This window comes from Amblyraja radiata, chromosome 3 (genome assembly GCF_010909765.2).
Source record: "Amblyraja radiata isolate CabotCenter1 chromosome 3, sAmbRad1.1.pri, whole genome shotgun sequence".
Classification (NCBI taxonomy): domain Eukaryota; kingdom Metazoa; phylum Chordata; class Chondrichthyes; order Rajiformes; family Rajidae; genus Amblyraja; species Amblyraja radiata.
Genome location: NC_045958.1, coordinates 80297676 through 80307971, shown reverse-complemented (window position 1 = coordinate 80307971; position 10296 = coordinate 80297676). Strand labels below are relative to the sequence as shown.

The 10296-nt window shown below is 43.7% G+C and overlaps 1 non-coding gene across 1 annotated transcript; it reads right to left on the bottom strand.

Annotated features, from left to right (window-relative positions):
* Positions 1 to 672: 672 nt before the first annotated feature.
* LOC116971668 lies at positions 673 to 779 on the bottom strand. The gene has a single exon (XR_004411547.1). It is a non-coding gene; the product is annotated as a U6 spliceosomal RNA (small nuclear RNA).
* Positions 780 to 10296: the final 9517 nt, after the last annotated feature.

Sequence of the window (10296 nt, the reverse complement as noted above, 5' to 3'; positions counted from 1 at the left end):
ATTGCCAGAGTGATGCCACATCAAACTGGAAGAACACCATCTCATATTCTGCTTGGGTAGCCTATAAACAAACAGTATCTCTCACCCTCCCCCTTCAATCATCCTGGTCCCTTCCACTGCTTTATGCACTCATCTCCTATCCCAGAGTCCCTCATTTCTGCATTATCTGCTCTCTTTCCGTTTTTGGCTATATCCCTCCCTTTGGCTTTACATTTCACTCCTCTGCTCCCTTGATCTGACTCGCTTTTGTCTCCTTTTCATCTCAAGCTTATGCCCACCCACCCATCACTTGCCAGCCTTTATCCCACTCTTGCTACTCTTTTTAAGCTCTCCTCTCGACTACAGTCAGTCTGAAAATCATCCTGACCTGAGACATCATCTATCCATTCCCTCATCAGATGTTGCCTGACTCGTCGAGTTCCTCCAGCACTTTGCGTTTAGCTAACAACATAATTAGAAAGTCAATATGGATATCAACAATACAAGCTGTACGCACACTATGAAACAATTTAAAATGTTGCCTTGTTGAATGCGCTACAATTACGTTTTTAACAGTGTACTAAGTCACAATTACTGTTGTACATCCTCTTGTTCGGGAAAAATTAATTTTCTAAATTCCAATTATTGTGACTTAATCTTTTTTTTTTTTTTTTTAATTTAATTTAATTTTTTTTAAATATGGAACGCTTCACGAATTTGCGTGTCATCCTTGTGCAGGGGCCATGCTAATCTTCTCTGTATCGTTCCAATTTTAGTATATGTGCTGCCGAAGCGAGCACTGTGACTTAATCTTTTAAGCTTTTTGTTATATTTCAACTTCATGTAGTTCCCAATTTTTAATTTTCGTTCTGTAAAATATTTAAAACAATTAAAAAGTTTTTTAAACTTTTTTTTTTAAATTCATGGTTTCTGAACTACATGCAAATTCCTCAATTTGATTGATTACTCACCTTGCAAGATGAGATAGTTGTTTCTGGAAACCTACATTCCAGATGTCTGACATCTGATTTCACACCAAGAGGGAAAAGGGAAAATCCATACCCTGAAGGTCATTTAATCTTCAAAATAATACTTTTTTCAGACAAGCGTTGAACACTGCCACTTTGCTCGTGATTACAAATTCACTGAAAGGACTCACCAGTCACCTCCCCATTACAGTGGAGCCATTCCAATGCAAACAGTCAGGTGCACTTGTGCAGTGGCTTTGACAGCCGGTGAGGCTGAGGATGACCATCTAATTCTGAGCACATACAGTAAATTGCTTTCTGGCATTGATCTTTGGATAACTTTGGCCAATCTAATGATAATAACAGCACAACTGACCATTCTGTTGGTAACCCTACTGTAATGACTAGATAGAACATTGAACATGGAAAAATACAGAAGATAGACGTAGAATACTGGAGTGACTGCGGGTGAGGCAGCATCTATGGAGAAAAGGAACAGGTGACATTTCAGGATCTGAATTCATACTGCACAGGAACAGATCCTTTAGCCCGCAATGTCTGTGCTGGATATGATATCAAGTTAATCTCCTCTACCTACATGTGATCCACATCCCTTCATTCCCTGCATATCCATGTACTTATCTAAAAGATTCTTAAATGGCACTATTATATCTGCCTCCACCACCATCCCTGGCAGGTAATTCCAGCTACCTACCATTCTTTACACACCCACCGTGTGTAAAAAAAACTTGCCCTGTATATCGCCTTTAAACATTCTCCCTCTGACCTTAAATTACGCCATCTAATCTTTTAGATTTTACCATCTAGACTTTTAGATTTCCACCCTAGGAAAAATGTTCTGTGTCGACAATATCTATGCCTCTCAGAATTGTAGTTACTTCTATCTGTTCTTCCCTCAACGTCCGATGTTCCACCGAAAATAATCCAAGTTTGTCCAACCTCCCCTTATAGTTAATATCCAGGCAGTATTCTGTTAAACCTCAACTGCAATCTCTCCAAAGCCTTCACATCTTTCCTGTAATGGGACGACCAGAACTGCACAAAAGACCGCACAAAAGCAATGCCTAAATTGGAACAAGCATTTTAGATTTCAACTTGATGATGTAGACACAAGGAACTGTGATGCTGGTTTACAAAAGAAGACACAAAGTAGTGGTCTGAAGAACATGGATGGGCGACGTTTCACGTCCTGACCTGACCCACTGAGTTACTCTACTGAGTACTTTGTGTCCAACTGGATGATGATGCGATTCCAGTGGCTCTCAAATCAGTTCCAGAGGTGCCCTGGAATAACTCCTACAGTGCTATGGGCGATCCACACCCAGAGCAGGTTTAGACTGGCACTAGTACTGGAAGCCAAAACCTCAGCAGAAATGTGAGGACATGAAGATGAAACTCCGTACAGACAGCACCCATAGTGGGGATAGAACCCGGGTCTCAGGCGCTGCATGCGCTGCAAGACAGTAACTCTACTGCTGCACCACTGTGCATCTGGTCCTAAAGCATATGCTGCTGAAGTGCATTTGATTATCGCCACAAACACCTTCAGTGGCATGCACCGGATAGATCATAGTTGACAGAGAGGTTAATCTAATATCACTCATCTGTTTGTCTGGAAAAAAACAACAGATTTGATAACCAGTGTAAGACTAGCCAGAAGAAGATTTACAAGTGGGTTGGGTAGTGTCTACCTTGTAGAGTTGAAAATTAGTGCTCAGAATAGAATGTTCTTGCCATTTCCAGATAATATTTTACTACTACTAAGTGCATCGGCTGCATTAGTAGCAGACGGAGCTCATCGCTACATATGGCTCAATGAAAATACAGCCAGGAATATGGCAAACTGAATGGATAGGTGATGAATTATGATTTGGGACAAATTGCAGAAGTGCAATGCAGTTTGCAATTGGATTTGTACTGATGTTGCAGAAAAGGGAAGCAAACAAGCCCAGTTTATCTTTTGACTAATAGTACTGACCCTCCAGTATCTAACCCGTGTCAGAAAGCAAGTCAATATTTGCATTCATCAAAAATGACATGACTTGAAAAAGTTCCCCATGTCCTGAATGCAGCCAATTCAAGTTAAAGACATGAATTAATACGTTTATTGGCCAAGTATTCACATACAAGGAATTTGCCTTGGTGCTCCGCCCGCAAGTGCCAACATACGGCGACAGTTACGAATGACACAAACATTAAACATTAATAATAAAATATTATTGATTAAACATGTGAATTAAATAAAATACCAGAGCATAAAGAAACTACAGAAGAGGCTACTCTGCCCCTTCCTGACCTGCTCTGATTATCATCATTCATTTTGGTATCCTACCTATTCACCTTGACCTTCCCTTTAACCGTCCATATTTCCTCACCATAGCACCATTCCTTCTAGTTTTTACCTCGTCAAATTCCATGTATACTATTTATTCTATGAGCTTCATATTAACAAGAAATTTCAATGCAGCCTGGTGCATATGACAATAAACTAACTTGAATTCATTGTCCAATTACATAGTTTTGAAACAATCAATCCATTCAAGTAAATGAACATAAATCTTTGTATAAGAAATTTGCATCGGAGATGTCCTCAGTCTTTTGGGAACCGTGGTTCCCTCTTCGATTATAAGTGAGACTCTCACAAGGGTCTCCTCTATATCCCGTAGCTCCGCTCTCACTCCCCATCTCCCCACTCGTAACAAGGACAGAGTCCCCCTTGTCCTCACCTTCCACCTCACCAGCCGTCACATACAACAGATAATCCTCCAAGATTTTTGCCACCTCCAACGGGATCCCACCACTGGCCACATCTTCCCATCTCCTCCCCTTTCGGCTTTCTGTAGAGATCGCTCTCTCCGTAACTCCAGCGTCAATTCATCCTGTCTCACCCAAACCACCCCCTCCCCTGGCACTTTCCCTTGCAACCGCAGGAAATGCTGCACTTGTCGCTTTACCTCCCCCATCGACTCCATCCAAGGACCCAAGCAGTCTTTCCAGGTGAGGCAGAGGTTCACCTGCACCTCCTCCAACCTCATCTATTGCATCTGCTGTTCTAGGTGTCATCGGCTCTACATCGGTGAGAACAAGCGCAGGCTTGGCGATCGCTTCGCCCAAAATCTCCACTCAGTCGGCATTAACCAACCTGATCTCCCGGTGGCTCAGCACTTCAACTCCCCCACCCATTCTGAATCTGACCTTTCTGTCCTGTACCTCCTCCATGGCCAGAGTGAGGCCCACCGCAAATTGGAGGAGCAGCACCTCATATTTTGCTTGGGTAGTTTACATGAACATTGACCTCCAATTTCAGGTAGTCCTTGCTTTCTCAATCCTTCCCCTCCCCTTCCCAGCTCTCCCACAGCCTACTGTCTCCGCCCCTTTCTTTCTTCTTTCCCCCACTCACCCCTCACCCCCCCCCCACCTCACCCCCACATCAGTCTGAAGAAGGGTCTCGACCCAAAACGTCACCTATTCCTCTGCTCCATAGATGCTGCCTCACCCGCTGATTTGCTCCAGCATTTTTGTCTACCATAGACTTTTATATAATATTTCAACCTTTTGACATACAAATCAATCTGTCTGAAGAAGGGTTTCGGCCCGAAACGTCACCTATTTCCTTCGCTCCATAGATGCTGCTGCACCCGCTGAGTTTCTCCAGCATTTTTGTGTACCAAGTTACTGCCCAGTGTTTTATTGTGGTTGGGTTGACAATTCTTCTCCTATTAACCATATAACCATATAACCATATAACAATTACAGCACAGAAACAGGCCATCTCGGCCCTACAAGTCCGTGCCGAACAACTTTTTTCCCTTAGTCCCACCTGCCTGCACTCATACCATAACCCTCCATTCCCTTCTCATCCATATGCCTATCCAATTTATTTTTAAATGATACCAACGAACCTGCCTCCACCACTTCCACTGGAAGCTCATTCCACACCGCTACCACTCTCTGAGTAAAGAAGTTCCCCCTCATGTTACCCCTAAACTTCTGTCCCTTAATTCTGAAGTCATGTCCTCTTGTTTGAATCTTCCCTATTCTCAAAGGGAAAAGCTGACCCACATCAACTCTGTCTATCCCTCTCATCATTTTAAAGACCTCTATCAAGTCCCCCCTTAACCTTCTGCGCTCCAGAGAATAAAGACCTAACTTATTCAACCTTTCTCTGTAACTTAGTTGTTGAAACCCAGGCAACATTCTAGTAAATCTCCTCTGTACTCTCTCTATTTTGTTGACATCCTTCCTATAATTGGGCGACCAAAATTGTACACCATACTCCAGATTTGGTCTCACCAATGCCTTGTACAATTTTAACATTACATCCCAGCTTCTCTACTCAATGCTCTGATTTATAAAGGCTAGCATACCAAAAGCTTTGTTTACCACCCTATTTATATGAGATTCCACCTTCAAGGAACTATGCACGGTTATTCCCAGATCCCTCTGTTCAACTGTATTCTTCAATTCCCTACCATTTACCATGTACGTCCTATTTTGATTTGTCCTGCCAAGGTGTAGCACCTCACATTTATCAGCATTAAACTCCATCTGCCATCTTTCAGCCCATTCTTCCAAATGGCCTAAATCACTCTGTAGACTTTGGAAATCCTCTTCATTATCCACAACACCCCCTATCTTGGTATCATCTGCATACTTACTAATCCAATTTACCACACCTTCATCCAGATCATTGATGTACATGATAAACAACAAAGGACCCAACACCGATCCCTGAGGCACCCCACTAGTCACCTGCCTCCAACCCGACAAACAACCATCCACCATTACCCTCTGGCTTCTCCCATTCAGCCACTGTTGAATCCATCTTGCTACTCCTGCATTTATACCCAACAGTTGAACCTTCTTAACCAACCTTCCATGAGGAACCTTGTCAAAGGCCTTACTAAAGTCCATATAGACAACATCCACTGCTTTACCCTCATCAATTTCCCTAGTAACCTCTTCAAAAAATTCAAGAAGATTAGTCAAACATGACCTTCCAGGCACAAATCCATGCTGACTGTTCCTAATCAGACCCTGTTTATCCAGATGCTTATATATATTATCTCTAAGTATCTTTTCCATTAATTTGCCCACCACTGAAGTCAAACTAACAGGCCTATAATTGTTAGGTTTACTCTTAGAACCCTTTTTAAACAATGGAACAACATGCGTAGTACGCCAATCCTCGGGGACTATTCCCGTTTCTAATTACTATTTCAAAAGATTGTCAGTTTATAGAACTAATCCATAGATTTGAATAACAAAAGCTGTGACCGACACTCCAGTGTGGAACAGAGAGAATGGTGCACTGTAGAAGGGGTTGTGTTTTTATTAAAATGTGAACAGTGATTCCTCTTCAGGTGGATGTAGTAGAGCTACATGGCACTACCATAAGCATGTACTCCTTAATGTCCTGGACAATATTTACTTCTCTACCCACAAAACTGAAACTGATGATTATAACAGTGCTGTTTCACAAAAGATAGCCCTGTGCTAATTAAAGTTTACATTTATTGTCACATGCACCAATTGGTACAGTGAGATTTGAGTTACCATACAGCCATACGAATAAAAAAGAACACAACACACGATAGAATTTGTTAGGTATGTGATAATTAGCATATGTGATTAGTGTCTTGTGATATCTTGTGCAAGTACGCATGTGCAGGGGGAGACTCAAGGTGACGTCCTGCAATAAAGAAGCTTGTAAGATTACTCCCGTGTCCGAGCCTTATTCAAGTCTGTTCTAAGCATCCAAATACACAACAATTGGCTACGAGGATAAAAGAACGAAGATAAGAACAAGGCCAGCAAGAAGAATCAAAAACAAGTTTAAAAATAGAAGTAGTATTGGGAAACAAAGTGGAACAGCACAAAGCTGAATGGTTTTGAATTGGCGCCAAAAAGAAAAAAAGGTAGGAACGGGAAGCAATAGCTCAGGGAAGAGCTAGGAAAACAAGCAGGGGCAGTAAGGCTCACCGAGCCCAGCTGGAATCTAGGAGCTACAGTGTCAGCTTACCTGGAATGTATCCAGGGCTGTGCAGCCCACAGCTAGGCCCAAGCAGCAGCCACAGACGTCAGGTGGGGGCCTAGTACCGTGAAGGCCACGGACAGGTCTGGAGAAGCCACCGACAAGAGGACCGTGTAGCCCACGACCAGCCCCAGTAGCAGCCCCAGACGTCAGGTGAGGGCCTAGTACCATGTAGGTCACGGACAGGTCCAGAGAGCCACCGACAGAGGCTGAGTCTTCAGCCCAACCGGGAACAGTCAGCCCGGTGGGGAGAGAAGGTAGAGAAGGCCCGGTCGGGAGCAGTCAACCCGACCGTGAGCAGAAAAGCGGACAGGCCCGCGAGAGAAGCGGAGAAAAGCCAAGAGCCGTGAAAGCTCGGTCGTAAGGGACGGCCGAAAGTGGAGAAAGCTGAGAAAGCTGAGAGGCACAATCCCGACGCTTGGAGCAGCGGGGACCAGCAGCAGAAACGAGCAGCGACTCATCTTCACCTTCCGCAGGGTGACCACGGGAGCCAGCGACGAGCCGTGCAGCGGGTCCAGTAGCAGCCGGGAGGGCTGTGGAGACAGCGGGCAGGCAAGTCGGCGGAGCAGTGGTGGAGAAGAAGGTCAGCAGGCAAGCAGGCCAGCAAAGCAGCAACAGCCAGCCGGTGGAGACAGCGAGAGCCAGCAGCAGCATCGGAGGTCCGGAGTGGCCAGCGGTGTTTAAGGGTAACAGTGAAGCCCGGGGGGAGCCAGCTAAAGCAGCAGTGGAGGTCGAGGATGCACCAGAATCCACAGGCTGCAAGCTGGAGCAGTGAAATCCTTCACAATAAAACTGTAATGCATTGTCACAGTAAAAGCAGGACTGTTGGATGTGTAATGCATTGGTCACATAATGTAATGCATTAGGAATATGTTTAAAATGTTGAAGTTTGCCTATTAACAGGAAATGTTGGTTAATAGTATAAATCTATTATTATAAGATTAAGTAAGAGACAGTGATTGTCGCTAAAGCTAATTAATACAGAACTGTGTTATCCAGGGCAGAAGTCAGTGTTTTGGCTGTACAGGAGATATGTGTTTTCTTATCTTGAGGTAATCAGTGTTTTGTCTGTACAGGAGCACCAGAATAGGGCACCTGGATAGCAACAGGTAGCATGGCTTTTCAAAGGATGGGAAAGGGGCCCCAGTTAGAATCTGGGTGCAATTTTGAGAAATGGAATGAAGTCTTGGAGGCTTCGTTCATTTCTAATGATATCACTACTGAGGAGAGGAAGAGAGCATGGTTAATATTAGGCTTAGGAAGAGAGAATTATCACACCTTCCATACGTTACTGCTGCCAGCAGCGCCCACGGATAAAACGTACGAGGAGTGTAAGGAGGTATTAATGGCTCATTTCTCGCCAAAACCTCCCATCCAGAGGCAAGGAGCCTGCACTAAAGAGGGCAGGGAGTCCCTCAAAGGACAAAGGTCAAGTGCAAAGGGACCAAGGTCAAGTGCAAAAGGACAAAGGTCAAGTGCAAAAGGACAAAGGTCGTGCAAAAGGACAAAGGTTAAGTGCAAAGGGACAAAGGTCAAGTGCAAAAGGACAAAGGTCAAGTGCAAAGGGACAAAGGTCAAGTGCAAAAGGACAAAGGTCAAGTGCAAGAGGACAAAGGTCAAGTGCAAGAGGACAAAGGTCAAGTGCAAAATGACCAAGGTCAAGTGCAAATGAACAAAGGTCAAGTGCAAAAGGACCACGGTCAAGTGCAAAAGGACCACGGTCAAGTGCAAAAGGACCACGGTCAAGTGCAAAGGGACACAAGTCAAGTGCCAAGTGACGAAGGTCAAGTGCAGAGGGAAAAAGCCAAAGGGAAAAGGCAAAGGAAAAGAAGTCAAAGGAAAAGGGAAATTGCCATCCAAAGAGCAACCCTAGCTATTCAAGCTGCATTCAGGGGTATGAAGGTACGGAGAGAGAACCGGAACAAACAGAAGGCAGCAATGGTAATACAAGCAGCATTTAGAATGCATAGCGTATACCGTCAATACAAGGTAATGAGAAGGGCAGCTATAATAATGCAAACCCATTATAGGGCACACCTTCAAATGGTAAGTGATCGCAAAACTTGCATGAAGGTACGCAGCAGTGTTGTACTGCTTCAGGCAGCCTACCGAGGAATGCTTGTTCAAAAGAAATAGCGGTGCATGCACAAATCTGCCAAGGTCATACAGACGTATTATCAGATGCATAAACAGCGTCAGTATTTTAAGAAACTACGCTGGTCTGCCATTGCGGTACAGCAATGATACAGAGCATGCCAGATAAGAGATGTCCAAGTGAGACAGTATAATAGTTTGAGAAAAGCAGTGGGTGTGTATTCAGGCCTTATACCGCGGGATCAAAGCCAGAGTATTGGTTGAGAAAATCAAGGCAGCATGCCGTATTAAGTCATTCATAAGAATGTACATTACAAGAAAGCATTTCTTGATGCAAAAGGCGACTGTATTCACTCTGCAAGCTGCATACCATGGTTACCGATTAAGGGCATGCTACAAAGCTGTGCGTCAAGCAGTCATTTCGATCCAGAGATGGTACAAAGCATGCAAAATAGGGCATTCCCAGTTTGTGCAATATCAGTCAATGAGGGATGCAACGATTACCATTCAGACTGCCTACAAGAGTATGATGGTTAGGCAGTGGGTTAAGCAAAAGAGAGCTACTGTAAAAGTACAGTCAATACTCCGTCGGAGTTGGTATCGGAAAGACTTAAAAAGACAAATAGAGGCACAACAGAAAAGGCTGAAATGATACAAAAGGCTTAAGCGATATCGGAAAGACTTCCTCAAACGGAAAGATACAACAATTGTAGTGCAGTCTCACTACCGTGCTTATAAAGCAAGAAAACTAAGCAGAGCACAAATCAAAGCCAGTGTTGTAGTGAAAAAACAATATAGATCTTACTTGATGAAGAACCAGAGATGTGACTTAAGTGGACAAGTAGATGAACTACAGAAAAAGCTTAAACTATACAAAAAGCTTAAACGATATAGGAAAGCCAGTGTTGTATTGCAAAGACAATATAGTTCCTACTTCTTGATAAAGAACCAGAAAGGTGACTTAAGAAGACGAGTAGATGAACAACAGAAAAGGCTTGAACGATGCAAGGAAAGGTTGAATAAATGTGTGACAATGAGTAGAAAGTGGCTAATAGAAAAGTCTAAAGAAGAGAGGCTGGTCGGTCGAGACAAAAGTAGGCAGGACCGATTGCAATTAGGACACTTCAGTATAGTCCAGCATGGAGCCTCCTTCACTGAGCAATGGACAAAGGGTTATGCATTGCAGAATCTCATGAAACA